A 22059-nucleotide genomic window follows, 5' to 3' on the forward strand; every position below is an offset into this window, starting at 1 on the left:
CAACATAAAAGTCATTTATTCACAGAAACAGATCAAAAGTCATCATGCTTTTCGCAAATTACAAGAATATCACAAAAACACCAAGAACTCGGGTAAATGAAACCTACTCTGTAGGAATCAGCATGGGTTTCGAAAATGACGGTCGTGTGAAACCCAGCTCGCGCTATTCGTCCACGAGACTCAGAGGGCCATAGACACGGGTTCACAGGTAGATGCCGTGGTTCTTGACTTCCGCAACGCGTTCGACACAGTTCCCCACAGTCGTTTAATGAACAAAGTAAGAGCATATGGACTATCAGACCAATTGTGTGATTGGATTGAAGAGTTCCTAGATAACAGAACGCAGCATGTCATTCTCAATGGAGAGAAGTCTTCCGAAGTAAGAGTGATTTCAGGTGTGCCGCAGGGGAGCGTCATAGGACCGTTGCTATTCACAATATACATAAATGACCCTGTGGATGACATCGGAAGTTCACTGAAGCTTTTTGCAGATGATGTTGTGGTGTATCGAGAGGTTGTAACAACGGAAAATTGTACTGAAATGCAGGAGGATCTGCAGCGAATTGACGCATGGTGCAGGGAATGGCAATTGAATCTCAATGTAGACAAGTGTAATGTGCTGCGAATACATAGAAAGATATATCCCTTATCATTTAGCTACAATATAGCAGGTCAGCAACTGGAAGCAGTTAATTCCATAAATTATCTGGGAGTACGCATTAGAAGTGATTTAAAATGGAATGATCATATAAAGTTGATCGTCGGTAAAGCAGATGCCAGACTGAGATTCATTGGAAGAATCCTAAGGAAATGCAATCCGAAAACAAACGAAGTATGTTACAGTACGCTTGTTCGCCCACTGCTTGAATACTGCTCAGCAGTGTGGGATCCGTACCAGATAGGGTTGATAGAAGATATAGAGAAGATCCAACGGAGAGCAGCGCGCTTCGTTACAGGATCATTTAGTAATCGCGAAAGCGTTACGGAGATGATAGATAAACTCCAGTGGAAGGCTCTGCAGGAGAGACGCTTAGTAGCTCGGTACGGGCTTTTGTTAAAGTTTCGAGAACATATCTTCACCGAAGAGTCAAGCAGTATATTGCTCCCTCCTACGTATATCTCGCGAAGAGACCATGAGGATAAAATCAGAGAGATTAGAGCCCACACAGAAGCATACCGACAATCCTTCTTTCCGCGAACAATACGAGACTGGAATAGAAGGGAGAACCGATAGAGGTACTCAAGGTACCCTCCGCCACACACCGTCACGTGACTTGCGGAGTATGGATGTAGATGTAGATGTAGATGAAACACTTGACGTGGCAGGTGAGTGATAGCTTTTGTATAAGGTTACCAAATAAGCAGCAACCAGTCGCAAGATCATGTTTTCTTTATTTAATTTTGCATATCGATTTCGGTTGAAATCGATATGCATACACGTTGAAAGCACCGATGATGGCTGTTAATCAGTTGAAATCGATATGCAAAATTAAGTAAAGAAAACTTGATCTTGCGACTTGTTGCTGCTTATTTGGTAATTTTATGGTTTACGGTCGCTGCACAACTTGGGAACCATATGGAGTCCCCCATTCAGATTTTGAATAAGGGACGATCAAAAAGGTTCCGTTGGAGTGCGTTACTGCAGGGTATATGCAACGTAGCACCACTTCGATGCTGGTAAACAAGCACCGACGTGTAGGGAAGGGATTAGTGTGGTATTCGTGTCTTTGCGAGGTCAGTGCAGTAAATGCGGAAAAATGAACTGTGGCGACGTTATGACCAAATGCGTCCGAACAGGAACAACGTGCTGTTACCCTTTTGTTGGCCGTCATAGCACCAACACCGACAGACTTACTTTTAGAATGAAGGATGTGTATGGGGCAACATGTCTGCCGGAATCCAGCGTTGCGGAATGGTTCGGCAAGGGGTGCTGCTCAAAAATGCAGTAGTTACGGGAGTAATGGCCGCTATCGACAGGGGATCTCAAGTTGATTCCGTATTTCTAGATTTCCGGAAAGCTTTTGACACCGTTCCTCACAAGCGACTTCTAATCAAGCTGCGGGTCTATGGGGTATCGTCTCAGTTGTGCGACTGGATTCGTGATTTCCTGTCAGGGAGGTCGCAGTTCGTAGTAATAGACGGCAAATCATCGAGTAAAACTGAAGTAATATCAGGTGTTCCACAGGGAAGCGTCCTGGGACCTCTGCTGTTCCTGATCTATATAGATGACCTGGGTGACAATCTGAGCAGTTCACTTAGGTTGTTCGCGGATGATGCTGTAATTTACCGTCTAGTAAGGTCATCCGAAGACCAGTATCAGTTGCAAAGCGATTTAGAAAAAATTTCTGTATGGCGTGGCAGGTGGCAGTTGACGCTAAATTACGAAAGTGTGAGGTGATCCACATGAGTTCCTAAAGAAGTCCGTTGGAATTCGATTACATGATAAATAGTACAATTCTCGAGGCTGTCAATTCAATTAAGTACCTGGGTGTTAAAATTACGAACAACTTCAATTGGAAAGACCACATAGATAATATTGTGGGGAAGGCGAGCCAAAGGTTGCGTTTCATTGGCAGGACACTTAGAAGATGCAACAAGTCCACTAAAGAGACAGCTTACACTACACTCGTTCGCCCTCTGTTAGAATATTGCTGCGGGGTGTGGGATCCTTACCAGGTGGGATTGACTGAGGACATCGAAAGGGTGCAAAAAAGGGCAGCTCGTTTTGTATTATCACGTAATAGGGAAGAGAGTGTGGCAGATATGATACGCGAGTTGGGATGGAAGTCATTAAAGCAAAGACGTTTTTCGTCGCGGCGAGATCTATTTACGAAATTTCAGTCACCAACTTTCTCTTCCGAATGCGAAAATATTTTGCTGAGCCCAACCTACATAGGTAGGAATGATCATCAAAATAAAATAAGAGAAATCAGAGCTCGAACAGAAAGGTTTAGGTGTTCGTTTTTCCCGCGCGCTGTTCGGGAGTGGAATGGTAGAGAGATAGTATGATTGTGGTTCGATGAACCATCTGCTAAGAACTTAAACGTGAATTGCAGAGTAATCATGTAGATGCAGATGTAGATGTAGACACTCCAGCGCCCGCCCTATGGTCCTAATCTCTCCACATGCGATTGACACGTCTTCGGCCCTCAAAAAGGGCGCCGAAGGGTCGACGATTCCTGTCGGCGGGGGATGTACAGTCCGCCGTTAAGGGCCTCTTCACATTGCGGGACACGGTGTTTTAGCAATCGAGTATCTTCAATCTGGTGCGTCGGTGGGATGGTTGCCTCAGTGCTCACGGCGATTTTTCCTGATTGCCGATTCTGGACTGTACGACCTTCGAGCAGAAACTTTTTGATCTCCCCTTATATAACTCTACTGTGGTAGTAATATACACAAAATGCAGAGGCGTCGCAGTTAGTATATCTCATCTCTACGTAGAGGGTGAATGAATTTTTCAGAACTGAGCGAGGCGGTGCAGTGCTAAGGCCTGGGACCCACATTCTTGAGCACATCAGATCTGTGTTCGACTATCCAGATTTACGTTTTCCTTAAACTCCGTCAGGAAAATGCGAGGATGTTTCCTTTGAAAATGATACCGCCGATTTCTTTATCAATCCGGAACACCTGCTCCCTTCTAATGGCCTAGTCCCCAATGGCTTCTTGAAAGGCCTCTATTGTCAGACACTTTTAGCGACCTGTACACCGAAGCGAACACAGGTGAATGGACGTGCACAAGAAATCTTCAGGGTTTCGCTTATGCGCACCATCATTTATTTGCACCTGCGAATAAGCATTTACACTGGAGCGAACAGAAGAATAAGCATACGATTTGTTTTGTTTTATGGCGCTAAAACGTTATCGCGATAAAGTTACTTAACTTATATTTCGTACAGCGTGATGGAGTGTAGGAACATATAGCTTGGTTTATTTTGTATGGAAAACACGCTGTTGGTAATTAAAGTGAATGCAAGGAACATACTGTCAATAAAAACGTGTACTGTAAAAATATACCAAAGAACAGCCTTATAGTCTATTTCATGCATTGGCCTTTACAGTTTGTTGGATAGCACACATCACTATCACAAGGAAAACAATTTTCACTTATGCCGTTTCTGTATTTAAACTTCTCAATATAATTGTAAAATGATCTGGTCTTTCGTATATTTTTATTTTATGAGAGACAGTCAAAAGAAAACCGAAAACCCGCCGCAACGGGACCATTTATCCCTCTGGGAGACGCGACCATCAATTCCTGCTTTGTAGAATGAGGTTAGCCTCTCACGAATTAAAAAAAAAAAAAGAGGTTCAAATGGCTCTGAGCACCATGGGACTTAACTTCTGAGGTCATCAGTCCCCTAGAACTTAGAACTACTTAAACCTAACTAACCTAAGGACATTACAGACATCCATGCCCGTCTCACGAATTCACAACCGCACACACTCTTCCACTTCCTCGTCCGACTGAAACCGACGCCCATGCAAATCTTTCTTAAGGTCTCCAAAGAAGTGAAAATCACATGGTCAACTATCCGAGATATACAGAGGATGTTACAGTGTTTCCCAACCATATCGTTGACGTAGCCTTCGTCCGATTGGCAGTGTGGGGGCGGGGGTTATCGTGTAACAGGATAATCCTGCCCGGCAGCATTCCGACAACCCCAGGGCAAACGGCTAAGCCAACAGAGGAAACATCCCACATCTCTCTCACAAAAGAGCTCCAAAGCTATTTACGAGAGTTCCGGTGACTGCCTTCTTCTTCGACTACATGGAGCCAATGAACGTCGAGTTCCCAGAGCGTGGAATCACAATCAATTGGTAGTGCTATGAAGACACTTGGCAGAAATTACGACGCACCTTCAAGTCAAAACGCTAAGGAATGCTGTCGGAAGGAATCATTCTGTTGCACAATAACACCAGCCCCCCACTGCCTATCGGACGAAGGCTGCGCTTCATTGATTTGCTTCTGAAACACTGCAACATCCTCTGTAGAACCCGGATCCTTCACTGTGTCATTTTCGCGTGTTTCACATGCGTGGACATCGGTTGCAGTCAGACGATGAAGTGCAAGGGTGGGTGCAGTTGTGGATCCGTCAGCGGCCGACCACGGTCTACGAAACCGGAACTGATTGTCTCGTCTTCCAGAGGGATAAATGTGTTAAAGTGTGTGGTGATTACTTTGGAATGGAACTGTACCATGATTCCCTTTTGCGGCTGTTCGGTTTGCATTTGTCTGCCCATTTCATGCTAATGTACGTTATCTCTCTATTTTGATGACTTTTGTTTTCACGATTTCAATCACGTGAAACAAATCAAAGGTAAACGTAACAAAAATGAAACTAGGGCGCTTGGGCGCCACATTATTCGTTAGTTATCCAGTACTTGTAGATGTGAAGGGGAAGAGGAACATACCACTAGACAGTTCTTTAAAAGTGCAGTTGAAATTACCCATATCTTCTTGGAAAAAGATTTCCTGTTGAAATAAGAAATGAACCTGCACCATGTTTTGAATCGGATTATGTCCGGATCGAATGGCAGGATAAATATTGTTAAGCCCAGAACCGTTTGCGCAGCTTTCAGTGAATTAAATAAATGCAAAATATAGTTACTACATGGTTTTGACTTTACTGAAAATCTGCTTTTCATACACTGCCGGAAAAAAAGTAGTGCAACCTTTTAGAGGTTTCCAGTTCATTCATGATTTACACTGGTCAGTCAGAACAGTATGGGCACCTACGTAATAGCTGGTATGTACAGCAGCGACGCATTGTAGTGCCCGGCTAGAGTGGCCGATCGGTTCTAGGCGCTACTACAGTCTGGAACCGCGCGACCGCTACGGTCGCAGGTTCGAACCCTTCCTCGGGCATGGATGTGTGTGATGTCCTTAGGTTAGTTAGGTTTAAGTTGTTCTAAGTTCTAGGGGACTGATAAACACAGATGTTAAGTCCCATAGTACTCATAACCATTTCAACCATTTTTTGCATTGTGGCAAGGAAGCAATGAGGCCTTGGTAGGTCATTGGTGGAAGCTGGCACCACATCTGCACACACAAGTTACCTAATTCCCGTAAATTACGGCGAGGGTTCGACGATCTCTGTCGCCACATTCAATTATATCCCAGATACAAAAAAAAATGTTCAAATGTGTGTGAAATCTTATGGGACTTAACTGCTAAGGTCCCTAAGTCCCTAAGCCTACACACTACTTAACCTAAATTATCCAGAGGACAAGCACACACACCCATGCCCGAGGGAGGACTCGAACCTCCGCCGGGACCAGCCGCACAGTCCATCACTGCAGCGCTTTAGGCCGCTCGGCTAATCCCACGCGGATATCCCAGATCCGTTCGATCGATTTCAGATCTGGCGAGTTGGGCAGCTAGTACATCAAACGGAACTCCTCTATCCTGGCCTTGTGACATGGAGCATTATCTTGCAGAAAAGTCCACTGCCGTTCGGAAAGATGATCGTCGTGAAGGGCTGTACGTGGTCTGCAGCCAGTGTACGATACTTTCGGCTGTCATGGTGCCTTGTACGAGCTCCACTGGTCCCATAAATTCCCACGTTAGTGTTCCCAAGAGCGTAATGGAACCGCCTCAAGCTTGTCTCCGTCCCGCAATACAGGTGTCAAGGAGCTGTTCCCCTGAAAGACAACGCATTGGCACCCTCCCATCAGTACGATGAAGAGACCATGCAACGCTCTTTCACTGCGGCAACATCTAGTGCCGATGGTCACGTGTCCATTTCAGTCGTACTTGCCTATGACATGGAGTTAACATTGGCACACGCATGGATCGTCAGCTGCGGAGGCCCATCGTTACGAGCGTTCAGTGCATTATGTCTTCAGGTACACCTACTCTGCCCAACATTAGTTCCACCACAGTTCGGCGCCTGTCTGTTTTACCAGTTTGCCCAGACTACGATGTCTGAAATCTAGAATGAGGGGTGGTCACCCAAGCCCACGACGACTGGACGTGGTTTCTCCTTTTTTTTCGACCACGTGTTGAAGACACTAACCACAGCACTCCTCGAACACCCGGCAAGTCGTGCAGTTTCCGGAATAGTCATGCCGAGCCTCCGGGTCATTACAATCTGCCCTTACTCAAACTCAGATAGATCGTGCGTCTTCTACCTTCTACCCATGGACGGCACACTCACTAATACTACATGTACCGTGCGTGTGTCTGACTAGCAGTCATTCCTCGCCGGGTGATGTTGCTTTCGCCTGGGAGGATCTATATCGATGGTCATAATGTCTTGACTGATCAGGGTATTGTTGTAACAGCGCATATGGAATACATGAAATGACTACACTTACAGATCAATAGCACAAGCGGTTGTGAGGTACCAGGTATCGAACCGTGCTGAAACACCCATATTAGTACATGGTGTAGCCTCCAGTGGCAGGAATACAGGCTCTGACTCTGGCATCCACTCGAACATACAGATGGCGAATACTGTCCTGGGATAAGTAATGCCACGCCTGCTCGACCTGTTGACGTAGATCCGTAAGAATTACTGGCTGACGAGTCACACGAGTTATTCCTCACATGTGCTCGATTAGAGACAAGTTCGGGGATCGTGCTGGTCAAGGGAGTTGCTACATGTCTTGCAGAGCACGTTGAATTTACGGGCAGTGTGTGGGCGACCGTTATCCTGTTGGAACAACACACCACCTTCTTGTTGCAAGAACGATAAAAGAACGAATTTAAAAACATTCTGCGCGTACCGAGAATTAGTTACCGTCCCCTCCAGAAACAGCAAAGATGAACGAGAGTTGTTGCTTATCGCACCCCATAAAGCCAGGGATGGAGCCAGTGTGTCTCGGACGAATGCACTCTTCAAGACAGCACGCAGTAGGTCTATGTCGTAAGCGTAAACGACCATCACTTGGGTGGAGGCAGAATCTGTTTTCATAACTAAAGACCACGGCGCGCCATTTCCTCTTCCATGTGATCCTCTGACGGCACAAGTCGAACCATGCACGTCGATGTTGTGGCGTGAGTGGAAGACGGGCTATAGTTGTGCGTGCCAATAGTCTCACTGATAATAACCGGCCTGCAAGAGTTCGTGTTAACAGGTCAGCGCTCACAAGCCCTCTTATGTGTGCTGAGGTAGCTGTGCGATGTGCCACTGCTGTCCGTAGAATCCAACGATCCTAGCGGGCGTCTGTACAGCGTGTACGTGCAGAACCTCACCTCTGGGTGTGAGAATGTTCACGAGACCACAGATACCAACATCGTTGCACAGCTGACCCAGCGTGTCCAACTTGTGTGGCATGTCCCTGGAACGACCAGTGCACCACTCTGAAGGCCACTATTTGACCCATTTCAAACTCGCTCTGTTGGCCGTAGGAAGCACGAGTGCATCTCTGTGAAATGGTTGCGTGCTTGCTTCACACGTTTGCACACTGAGCCGTCCGCCTGTGAGCATTCCCTATTAAAGGGAAAACACAGATGGCACTCTGGTAGCTATGCCACTACCCTATCTATAGGCGGACGATGTTGAAACGATTATCAGTACATCTACTGTACCCCAGGTGGCATGTTCCGTCATCGGATCCATATCGACGTCGTGTTTCCAGGTGTACTAATTTTTTTCGGCATTGTATTTATCAAGATGTAATGACAACGATTTGAAGGCAAATCACTTGCAATTATATTTTTCCACTCCATCCTTTTGCAGGGCTATACGTTCTTTATACATATCTAGCCTGAAAGAATACAGAAGGGAGTTCCTTTTCTTCTTGAGTTACTCTGTTAGCACTTTCAGCACTTCAGTAATTTCTTTCGAAGCATCAGTTTTTTCATTAAGCATGCTAATTTGGATCTCTATGGTCCCACAAGCACCTGTAGTGTCCATAATCGTCTATCGCCGGCCGCGTGGCCGAGCGGTTCTAGGCGCTTCAGTCCGGAACCGCGCGACTGCTACGGTCGCAGGTTCGAATCCTGCCTCGGGCATGGACGTGCGTGATGTCCTTAGGTTAGTTAGGTTTAAGTAGTTCTAAGCTATAGGGGACAGATGACCTCAGATGTTAAGTCCCATAGTGCTCAGAGCAATTTGAACCATATTTGAACTCGTCTATCAACAGACGTACGCTATCATCCAGCCATTCCGTCACTACGAAAATCACTGTCAGTAAACAACAACAAACAGTTCGCGAGGAAGATACAGTCTGCTACCGAACAATGATACTATTGCACTTGGCCTCCTGTGGCCGTTATGGGAAACGCGCGGTGACCTTACAATAAACAAGTATAGTGGTGACTAAGGAAAACGCATCGCAGTGCCAATGCTTTCAGATCAGCTCTGAATATACTATCAGGTGGTTCAACGCGTCCTAGTGAAATATCGTCAGAAGTGAAGAGTGGTGTTATTCATAGTAATGAACACCTTTAAAATGTAAAACCAGGGTCGATGACGTGAAAGTGGACACATTTATATGAAAAATGGCGTATATGCAAAGTAATACAATTTTTCCCGGAAGAAAAAAGCAGATGCAGATAATGAAACCTCTACAGAAATTAAATTTGCAGACGGAAAAAGTGCAAGGAAGTCAGAAAGAAAGGTAAAATACATTCTGAAAGACTTTAAGAAAGCGGAAGAAATCGGGAAACAATTAAAACTCGTAGAAAACAATAACATTCTAGAAAACTAATTCTTCCAGTTGACTTCGACAAAGCATTTGTGCAAAGAAAATTTTTGGTGTGTTGTGAGCAAAAGCAGGAAATCTCAACATTGAGATAGCTGCTTATATTTTAGAAAACTGAGATAAATTTTCAGGGTGGAAGGAGAACATTTCGTGAAATTTTGAAAGAGGTGTTATTTCGTTTCGAAAAGTGTAATAGTAATATTAACATCCTAACAGAAAGTTCTGACATTTTGGCGAAGTGCGTGGAGTACTTGAGAGCAATTAGAAATAATGAAAAGTGGCCAAATAAACCTCTAATATTCACGAATGAAACGTTGGCGCATACGCGGTGTACCATGAAAAAGTGCAGGGAGATCGAAGAAATTCCATGTGTAATGACTACTGGCAGCTTTTGCTGTCCACGCTGGAGCAGAAACGGGTTTTATAGAGGAAGCAGAGTTATTATATGATTCGAAATCAAAGCCCCAAAATTATTACTATTCTATGAATGGGGATTATTTTCACAAATGGTTAGCAGAGAAAGTGATTCCTAACATCCCAACTGGTAATATTGTTATTCTTGATAACTGCCCGTATCACGCTGTTTAGACAAATACTGATCCCATTACTGCAACTCTGAAAAACGGTATAACTGAATGGCTCATTCAGAGCAAAATCGGTTTTGAACCGAGCTTAACAAGTAATGAGCGTTTACAACTACTGCGTTGTAATAAGCCAGAGCATGTTTTTAAAGCAGATGCAGTTTTAAAGCGTAAGGGATATACTGTTTTGTGCATCCCAGTATACCACTGTGTTTTGAATCCTATAGAGATAATCTGGGATACAATGAAAGAGAACATTGCCGAAAAAAGGTTAGTCCATTAACTTAAGAACCCTTAAACAAATAATCAAACAGTCTTTGTATAAGATTAACTAAAATGATTAGTTAAAAGACTTCGAGCATGTAAATAGAATTAAAAATGAATATTGGCGCGGAGATGGGTTAATGGAACGCGCAGTAGAGAATATAGTCATCACTGTTGGTCTGGAGAGCGAAGACGAATCTGCAGCACATGATTATGACACTGATAGGGAAATTTACACGGCAGATAAACTGGAACGGATTCCAGTGAAAGAGATACGGCAGATGAAGCACTCGGCGTTTACGACTTGCGTGATGGACCGTCAAAAACAGTTCAAATGGCTTCTGAGGTCATCAGTCCCCTAGAACTTAGAACTACTTAAACAGAACTAACCTAAGGACATCTCACACATCCATGCCCGAGGCAGGAGTCGAACCTGCGATCATAGCGGTCGCGCGGTTCCAGACTTTAGCGCCTAGAACTGCTCGGCCACTCCAGCCGGCATGGACCGTCCACTTAACAATTAATCACCAACGTTACTGCAGTTGCCATTGCATACTTGTACACGTGCCGTCCTTCCTACACTCCGTAACCCCCGACACTCGCTGGCTCGCGATCAGCCCGACCGAAGCGATCGCTCTCCCACGTGCAACATTACTGTGTGCGACTAATACTGCGACAAGGCGGGTGCGCTCTGTTTATCACAGCGGAGCTAGTGCCGAAGAGGAGTGCACGCGAACTTCCTTTGACGGTTCGCTCTGAAACCGACAACGACCGGATCACAAGGGAGCACTTGCGAATGCGACCCGCGCATGACCGAACACGACGCACCTACCGTGTACGCGAGAGAGAATTCTCGTTCGCTTTTGCGAGTTCGCTTCGCTGCGAAGGGGGATTTTCATGCACCGTATTCCTAAGTGCGTCGATAGACACGTGTCTTCCCCAGTGGTCTGTCGTCATTTATGCGTCTGCTGGGATAGCACATCTCTGGATGGAAACTCAAACAATGGAAAATCTGGGATGGAATGCAGCAATATTGTGAAAAGGAAAGTTGCTACTCAACATATAGCGGAGACGCTGTAGTCATTGTCCTCTTCCATCCAGCCCCTTCTCTGTTCCCATTCCAGACTACACAGCCCTCATTCCTCCATCGCACCCAGTACTTTTACTTCTCTCCTTTTCCGCTATCCCCTCCGCCCCCTTCCCATCTCTCCGCTGCCCATCGTCTAACCTCCCAACTGCATATACATTATGTAATCAAAAGTATACAGACACCCCCAAAAACATACATTTTTCATATTAGGTGCATTGTGCTGTCACCTACTGCCAGTTACTCCATACCAGCGACCTCAGAAGACATTAGAAATCGTAAGAGACCAGTATGGGGCCCTCTGCGGAACTCACGGACTTCGAACGTGGTCAGGTGATTGGGGGTCACTTGTGTCACACATCTGTACGCGAGATTTTCACACTCCTAAACATCCCTAGATCCACTATTTCCGGCGTGATAAGTGAAGTGGAAACGTGAATGGACACGTACAGCACAAAAGAGTACAGGCCGAATTCGTCTGTTGACTTACAGAGACTGCCGACTGTTGAAGAGGTCGCAATGTGTAATAGGCAGACATGTATCCAGGACACCACACAGGAATTCCAAACTGCATCAGGATCCACTGCAAATACTATCACAGTTAGGCGAGAGGTGAGAAAACTTGGATTTCATGCTCAAGCGGCTGCTCATAAGCCACCCATCACGCCGGTTATTGCCAAACGACTCCTCGCTTGGTATAAGGAGCGTGAACATTGGACGATTGAGCAGTTGAAAAACGTTGCGTGGAGTGACGAATTACGATTCACAATGTGGCGACCCGATGGCAGGGTGTAGGTATGGTGAATTCCCGGTGAACGTCTTCTGCCAGCGTGTGTACTGCCAACAGTAAAATTCGGAGGCTTTGGTGTTGCGGTGTGGTCGTGTTTTTCATGAAGGGGGCTAGCATCCATTCTTGTTTGCATGGTACTATCACAGCACAGGCCTACAGTAATGTTTTAAGCACCTTTTTGCTTCCCACTGTTGAAGAGCAATTCGGGGATGACGATTGCATCTTTCAGCACGATTGAGCACCTGTTCACAATGCACGGCCTGTGGCAAGGTGGTTACACGACGATAACATCCCTTTAATGGATTGGCTTGCACAGAGTCCTGACCTGAATCCAATAGCACACCTATGGGACGTTTTGGAGCGCTGACTTCGTGCCATGACGCACCGATCGATGTCGATACCTCTCCTCAGTGCAGAACTCCATGAAGAATGGGCTGACATTCCCCTAAAAACCTTCCAGCACCTGATTCAACGTATGCCCGTTAGAGTGGAAGCTGTCATCAAGGCTAAGGATGGGCACATACCATATTGAATTCCAGTGTTACCGATGGGTAGATGCCAAGAACTTGTAAGTCATATTGAGCCAGGTGTCCGGATACTTTAGGTCACATAGTGTAGCTGCCTTACCCTCTTTCCACCTCGTCCCTTCGTGGTCTTCAACAGCACACCACTGTCCGCCACCTCTACCCTACTACCCCTCCCCCTCCCTTCCCCAGTCTCCTCCTCACCCTCATCCGGTCGCCACTCCCATCGTGCACTGGTGATGCTGCTCGCAGTGTGGCCTCAGTTGCCTAAGACTGCAGTCATGTATGTGAGAGATGTGATTGTGTGAGTGTGTATGTATTGACGAAGGCCTTAATAGCTGAAAGCAACACTACTGGCCATTAAAATTTCTACACCAAGAAGAAATGCAGATGATAAGCTGGTATTCATTGGACAAATATATTATACTAGAACTGACATGTGATTACATTTTCAGGCAATTTGGGTGCATAGATCCTGAGAAATCAGTACCCGGAGCAACAACCTCTGGCCGTAATAACGGCCTTTATAAGCCTGGGCATTGAGTCAAACAGAGCCTGGATGGCGTGGACTGGTACAGCTGCCCATGCAGCTTCAACACGATACCACAGTTCATCAAGAGTAGTGACTGGCGTATTGTGACGAGCCAGTTGCTCGCCCACCATTGACCAGACGTTTTCAATTGGTGACTGGCTGGCTGGCTCTGAGAACTATGGGACTCAAATTCTGAGGTCATTAGTCCCCTAAAACTTAGAACTAGTTAAACCTAACTAACCTAAGGACATCACACCCATCCATGCCCGAGGCAGGATTCGAACCTGCGACCGTAGTGGTCCCGCGGTTCCAGACTGCAGCGCTTAGAACCGCACGGCCACTTCGGCCGTCTCAATTGGTGAGAGATCTGGAGAATGTGCTGGCCAGGGCAGCAGTCGAACATTTTCTGTATCCAGAAAGGTCTGTACAGGACCTGCAACATGCGGTCGTGCATTATCCTGCTGAAATGTAGGGTTTCGCATTGATCGAATGAAGGGTAGAGCCACGGGTCGTAACACATCTGAAATGTAATGTCCACTGTTCAAAGTGCCGTCAATGCGAGCAAGAGGTGACCGAGACCTGTAACCAATGGCACCCCGTACCATCATGCGGGGTGATACGCCAGTATGGCGATGACGAATACACGCTTCCAATGTGCGTTCACCGGGATGTCGCTAAACACGGATGCGACCATCATGATGTTGTAAACAGAACTTGGATTCACCCGAAAAAATGACGTTATGCCATTCGTGCACCCAGGTTCGTCGTTGAGTACACCATCGCAGGCGCTCCTGTCTGTGATACAGCGTCAAGGGTAACCGCAGCCATGGCCTCCGAGCTGATAGTCCATGCTGCTGCAAACGTCGTCGAACTGTTCGTGCACATGGTTGTTGTCTTGCAAACGTGCCCATCTGCTGACTCAGGGATCGAGACGTGGCTGCACGATTCGTTAGAGCCATGCGGATAAGATGTCTGTCATCTCGACTGCTAGCGATACGAGGCCGTTGGGATCCAGCACTGCGTTCCGTATTACCCTCCTGAATCCACCGATTTCGTATTCCGCTAACAGTCATTGGATCTCGACCAACGCGAGCAGCAATGTCACGATACGATAAACCGCAATCGCGATAGGCTACAATCCGACTTTTATCAGACGTGATGGTACGCATTTCTCCTCCTTACACGAGGCATCACAAGAACGTTTCACGAGGCAGTGCCGGTCAACTGCTGTTTGTGTATGAGAAATCGGTTGGAAACTTTCCTAATGTCAGCACGTTGTATGCGTCGTCACCGGCGCCAACTTTTTGTGAATGCTCTGAAAAGCTAATCATTTGCATATCACAGCATCTTCTCCCTGTCGGTTCAATTTCGCGTCTGTAGCACGTCATGTTCTTGGTGTAGCAATTTTAATGGCCAGTAGTGTATATTTGTGATAGTCTATCTGGATATAAACTGTAAGTTATGTCTCAGCAAGTGGTCTGAGGTTTGATGGGGCTCATCCAACAGGGAAACTTGGCAGCAGAATCAGTTCACGAGGCCCTGTGCCTGGCAGACAAAGACACACTTTCCGTCCGCTTGCTGCGCGATGATTTTACTTCATAGTACCGACGCTTTGCCTTGTGATAGTGAATTGGGCATATTAAACTGACTTCGTTCTGAATTACGTAGAGATGGCATTAACATGATTGTGCGTTACGTTGTATTCAGATTGTACAGCATTAAATATCTTTCAGTGTTGAATTTTGCAGTCAAGTTTAACATTGTAAATGTAAGGTCTTTATTAGTATGTTCTACTTTTGAGAACACGTGGGACCAATATCCAATTTTATTTCAGTCACGCAAGATTTCATGCTTGCCTCATTGCTCTTACGTTCATCAAGTAATACACTGTTCTGCATAGGTGGAAGCATAAGCGGCCGAAGACACTACTATCTAGGGCATAACCACCTATGGCGAGTTAACATACACACACAAAGGACAACATTGGCAAGCCCCTGCAAATCAGCATCATTGATTTCATATGCCAGCTGCTATTAAAGCCGACCAACAGGCTAAAACAGGGTAACCGACAAGTTTGCACACTAACGCACAAACAAGCCGCCAGCACTATCGTACTCTGTGAATCCGATATATGACACTAAACGATGATGTACCTAACTTTTGCAGATATGCTGACGCTGACCGAGAAGTCAGCACCAGCACCGAGCAGCAGGCACTGAGTAACGGAACCTCACAAGAAATGGTTCAAATGGCACTGAGCACTATGCGACTTAACTTCTGTGGTCATCAGTCCCCTAGAACTTAGAACTAATTAAACCTAACGAACCTAAGGACATCACACACATCCATACCCGAGGCAGGATTCGAACCTGCGACCGTAGTGGTCACTCGGTTCAAGACTGTAGCGCCTAGAATCGCACGGCCACTCCGGTTGGCTGGCACCGCACAACCTCAAACGTATCCGCCTGCATGATACCCACTACTAACAAAGCCTACCCTTGCATGACCTGTTGCAGGTAGCAGGAAAACCGCTACATCTCTTACTACCCTACCCAACTATCGCGCAGGTCTTTCCCCCTTGGCTCTCGCCTTAGCACTTTCTCCCCCGTCTGCCCTTCAAACCGCTACCCTTCATTCAACTTTCGACCCAATGTGTTTCCAGATGGGCGTTTGTTATAGGTTAACCTTAACCAGACGTGCGCAAACATCGCAGTACTCACAGCCTGCGAGACCTCACTTTAGTGAAAACTAACCCTTACGCAGAGATGGCAATAGATCTTTTGCGTTGGCCATCACGCCGGTGAAGGCATGGAGAGGCTCTAACTCTTAAAAAAAAACATGAAATAAAAATCTGGTCTGCAAACTTATGGACGATATAGATAAAATAACGTGATATATTAATAGTTCGGTGTAGATGAATGAAAGCGCGGGAGGATGTTGCCACAGGCCTCCCACTGTGCACAGAAAGGTGGGCTTCACATGGCGAGAGATCAGCGTGACTCTAGCGCCAAATGTGGCTGGCCCCGCAAAACCAGGTAGTTGAAGGAACTGGAAATGACAGTGTGTGTCAATCAATGAGCAGTTGCGATGCACAGTGGTTGTCTTCTTCGTTACGACATGGCTCGGAGGCAACATCTGGATGAATTCACACGGTGAGGAATCATCGGGAAACTCAAACAAGGACGAAGTGCGACGAGATTAGCTCAAAAGTTTGGTATTGCTCACAGCATTATTTCACGTGTACGGGGAGTGTTTCGAACCACAGGCATTGCTTCCTAAAGAAATGGAGGTGGTTGGCCACGGTCGACCATAGCAACAGATAATCGCTACATGTGCAACGGGCAAGATGCGAACCACATCGAACAACAGATACCGTTGCAACCAAAACTAACAAGACTGCAAGGCACACAGTTTCACGCTTCACATTGTAACGGCGACTGCATGGTGGTAGAATCTTTGACCAACGACCAGTTATTTGTGTTTCGTTGACACCCGAACATCATCGTTACTATTTACGATGGTGCCAAGAGTATAGCGACGGGGCCAACGAGGAGTGGGCTGCGTGCTCTTATCGAATGAGAGATGACTCAGTCCACGTAGTGATTGTGGACGTAGCCTCGTATGGCGAGAGGTGGGAACACGTAATGATCCCAGGAACAGAATCGGAAACTGAATAAAAGTACTCGGGTTTCCAGCCTCCTCAATTGATAAAAATTACACAAACTTTCGGCGAAGCAGTTCTTGGCCAGGAGTGCGAGTATACGTCAGCTGTCGACTTTGATGTCACTGGTTCTCGCTTTATAGTCATGTACTGGCATACTTTGACTCGGCGTTCGGTGTGCCCGCTTAAACCGCGCTATCACTGGATCAGATGCCGCGCGGAGCTGCAGGCACCGTCACTATCTAGGGTGTTATCGATGATTTTTATTTCAATGGCTTCATTAATTACACATTCCAAGAAGCCGTTAGTGCGAGCCATGGCAGAAGTCTCGCCAAATTTTATCAGATTATTTGTTGTCATTGTGTGATTTTTTTAAAGACAGGCACCGGGAACCATTATTTCTTCATATAAATGTGTACTTATTCTCTAACTATATGTGATGAGATAAATGTTATGTACGAGTTAACTGAATCTCACTGTTCCTGCTTGTAATTCGTCTCACACATACCCATCCTTGTTCCATAGCATACACCCTACAGCGCCTTCCCTTGTGCAAATACACTGACGAAAAGAAATCGCAACACCGACGAGAAGTTGCGCGACAGAAACGAAAGCTGGTAGGCGTGTTCGTACATCTGAAAGATGATATCTATTCAGATTTCGTGCCAGTCGCATAAGAGCGGCACTAGTAGTGCAAATCACGTGGTAATGGTCGTGATGAATAGTTGCCTTTGACATTGGACATTGTGAGTTGATGTTAATCTGGAATGACATGGTACATAAAGTGTGAGTTATCACTATAGGCGGCAATACACTCCTGGAAATTGAAATAAGAACACCGTGAATTCATTGTCCCAGGAAGGGGAAACTTTATTGACACATTCCTGGGGTCAGATACATCACATGATCACACTGAAGGAACCACAGACACATAGACACAGGCAACAGAGCATGCACAATGTCGGCACTAGTACAGTGTATATCCACCTTTCGCAGCAATGCAGGCTGCTATTCTCCCATGGAGACGATCGTAGAGATGCTGGATGTAGTCCTGTGGAACGGCTTGCCATGCCATTTCCACCTGGCGCCTCAGTTGGACCAGCGTTCGTGCTGGACGTGCAGACCGCGTGAGACGACGCTTCATCCAGTCCCAAACATGCTCAATGGGGGACAGATCCGGAGATCTTGCTGGCCAGGGTAGTTGACTTACACCTTCTAGAGCACGTTGGGTGGCACAGGATACATGCGGACGTGCATTGTCCTGTTGGAACAGCAAGTTCCCTTGCCGGTCTAGGAATGGTAGAACGATGGGTTCGATGACGGTTTGGATGTACCGTGCACTATTCAGTGTCCCCTCGACGATCACCAGTGGTGTACGGCCAGTGTAGGAGATCGCTCCCCACACCATGATGCCGGGTGTTGGCCCTGTGTGCCTCGGTCGTATGCAGTCCTGATTGTGGCGCTCACCTGCACGGCGCCAAACACGCATACGACCATCATTGGCACCAAGGCAGAAGCGACTCTCATCGCTGAAGACGACAGGTCTCCATTCGTCCCTCCATTCACGCCTGTCGCGACACCACTGGAGGCGGGCTGCATGATGTTGGGGCGTGAGCGGAAGACGGCCTACCGGTGTGCGGGACCGTAGCCCAGCTTCATGGAGACGGTTGCGAATGGTCCTCGCCGATACCCCAGGAGCAACAGTGCCCCTAATTTGCTGGGAAGTGGCGGTGCGGTCCCCTACGGCACTGCGTAGGATCCTACGGTCTGGGCGTGCATCCGTGCGTCGCTGCGGTCCGGTCCCAGGTCGACGGGCACGTGCACCTTCCGCCGACCACTGGCGACAACATCGATGTACTGTGGAGACCTCACGCCCCACGTGTTGAGCAATTCGGCGGTACGTCCACCCGGCCTCCCGCATGCCCACTATACGCCCTCGCTCAAAGTCCGTCAACTGCACATACGGTTCACGTCCACGCTGTCGCGGCATGCTACCAGTGTTAAAGACTGCGATGGAGCTCCGTATGCCACGGCAAACTGGCTGACACTGACGGCGGCGGTGCACAAATGCTGCGCAGCTAGCGCCATTCGACGGCCAACACCGCGGTTCCTCGTGTGTCCGCTGTGCCGTGCGTGTGATCATTGCTTGTACAGCCCTCTCGCAGTGTCTGGAGCAAGTATGGTGGGTCTGACACACCGGTGTCAATGTGTTCTTTTTTCCATTTCCAGGAGTGTACATTTTCTGCAACGGGCTCTCGTGTTGGCCACAAGGTTCGTAAAGCGTTCTTGTGGCAGGGTATTCGACTCCTCCAACAGCGTGGAATAGAACTGCTGAATGGTCGTTGGTTAATGTGAACGTGCAGCAGTACTCCTACCCAACACATCCACACCTGCTCGGTTGGATTGAAGTCGGGGGAATGGGCAGGACAGTGCATTAGCCGAATATCTTCTCGTTCCAAGAGCTCCTCCTCCTGCGTTGTTACACTATTGGCCATTCATTGGACAAATATATTATACTAGAGCTGACATGTTATTACATTTTCACGCAATTTGGGTGCATAGATCCTGAGAAATCAGTACCCAGAACAACCACCTCTGACCGTAATAACGGCCTTGATACGCCTGGGCATTGAGTCAAACAGAGCTTGGATGGTGTGTAAAGGTACAGCTGCCCATGCAGCTTCAACACGATACCACAGTTCATCAAGAGTAGTGGCTGGCGTATTGTGACGAGCCAGTTGCTCGGCCACCATTGACCAGACGTTTTCAGTTGGTGAGAGATCTAGAGAATGAACTGGCCAGGACAGCAGTCGAACATTTTCTGTGTCCAGAAAGGCCCGTACAGGACCTGCAACACGCGGTCGTGCATTATCCTGCTGGAATGTAGGGTTTCGCAGGGATCGAATGAAGGGTAGAGCCACGGGTCGTAACACATCTGAAATGTAATGACCACTGTTCAAAGTGCCTTCAATGCGAGCAAGAGGTGTCCGAGACGTGTAACCAATGGCACCCCGTACCACCATGCGGGGTGATACGCCAGTATGACAATGACGAATACACGCTTCCAATGTGCGTTCACCGGGATGTCGCTAAACACGGATGCGACCATCATGATGTTGTAAACAGAACTTGGATTCACCCGAGAAAATGACGTTATGCCATTCGTGCACCCAGGTTCGTCGTTGAGTACACCATCGCAGGCGATCCTGTCTGTGATGCAGCGTCAAGAGTAACCGCAGCCATGGTCTCCGAGCTGATAGTCCATGTTGCTGCAAACGTCGTCGAACTGTTCTTGCAGATGGTAGTTGTCTTGCAAACGTCCCCATCTGTTGACTCAGGGATCAAGACGTGGCTGCACGATCCGTTAGAGCCATGCGGATAAGATGCCTGTCATCTCGACTCTAGTGATACGAGGCCGTTGGGATCCAGCACTGCGTTCCGTACTACCCTCCTGAACCCACCGATTCCATATTCTGCTAATAGTCATTGGATCTCGACCAACGCAACAGCAATGTTGCGATACGATAAACCGCAATCGCGATAGGCTACAATCCGACCTTTATCAAAGTCGGAAACGTGATGGTACGCATTTCTCCTCCTTACACGAGGCATTGCAACAACGTTTCACCAGGCGGCACCGGTCAACTGCTGTTTGTGTATGAGAAATCGGTTGGAAACTTTCCTCATGTCAGCACGTTGTAGGTGTCGCCACCGGTGCCAACCTTGTGTGAATGCTCTGAAAAGCTAATCATTTGCATATCACAGCATCTTCTTCCTGTGGTGAAATTTCGCATCTGTAGCAGGCCATCTTCGTGGTGTAGCAATTTTAATGGGCAGTAGTGTAGAACGGTCGCACATTACCATCCGGAAAAATGAAGCCAGCATGAAACGAACCCTCTGAAAAGACGCCTATTGGGAAAGAAGTGTAGTGCCAAAATAACGTTGACCTGTGAGTATACCGTGTTCAAAGATGTGGAGGTCAGTTCATTATGCCCACCCATAAAATAATACGTGGACCACCAAAACAATCATGTTCTACTCTGTAAGAATGTAGAGTCTCGCGGAGACTTCAGAAACAACAGCTGTTACGTTCATCAGATAAATGAAGTGATTTCAAGCAAGTATCACACCACCGACGAGGAGCAGGAAAAATAACTTAATTACTTTACTGCCGTTCCGTGTTGGGCAAGATAAGTCGCGTGGTGAAAAGACACAAGATAAAATCGATCTTCAGATCTCTGACACAAATCTGTCAAATAGTGAGACCAGTTTCAGACGTAGCAAGTAAGGAATCACAAACACAACTCTCGTTTACACTATCACCAAGCAGAAGGAAGAAATGAAACTAGAAGAATCACGAGGTTTGCTCCACCGGCCTAATGCATAATACGGAAAAATTATGTCGTGGAAATGAGAGAGAATTACAATCCGTAATGTAAATCAGATTGAGAATGCGCGTAAGACAAAACACGCAAATGCAGGTAGTGTGGGGAGAAATCACCTATGGGGTTCCCCAAGGCTCAATCTTAAGTCCACTACTGTTTCTCATTTATGTAAGTGATCTGCCATCTAATGTACAAGAAGTAAAATTAGTTCTTTTTCCAGATGACACCAGTATTGTAGTCACTCCCAGTATACATGCAGAAATGGAAGAAATGGTGAACATCATTGACTGGTTTTCTGCGAATAGTCTCACCCTAAATTTCACAAAGACGCGTCATATTCAGCTCTGCACCTCCAGGGGCACTACACCAGTGATAAGTGTAACACGTGGTGATGAAATAATACATAGAGTGGAAATTTCAACATTCTTAGGTGTCTATATTGATAAGAAATTAAACCTGAAAAAGCACATATTGGATTTCCTAAAACAACTTAGTTCACCCATCTTTTGCACTTAGATTCATAGCAAATTTTGGGGAGAGAGAAATCAGTAAGTTGACATATTTTGCTTATTTTCATTCAGTAA

The 22059-nt window shown here is 46.8% G+C and overlaps 1 protein-coding gene across 2 annotated transcripts in view; it reads right to left on the reverse strand.

The window, feature by feature from the left end:
• Positions 1-22059, reverse strand: part of LOC124721690 (MAM and LDL-receptor class A domain-containing protein 1-like) — a 1116850-nt gene that overhangs the window by 700322 nt on the left and 394469 nt on the right. The window lies entirely within an intron of this gene.

Source organism: Schistocerca piceifrons, chromosome X (assembly GCF_021461385.2).
Source record: "Schistocerca piceifrons isolate TAMUIC-IGC-003096 chromosome X, iqSchPice1.1, whole genome shotgun sequence".
Taxonomy (NCBI): domain Eukaryota; kingdom Metazoa; phylum Arthropoda; class Insecta; order Orthoptera; family Acrididae; genus Schistocerca; species Schistocerca piceifrons.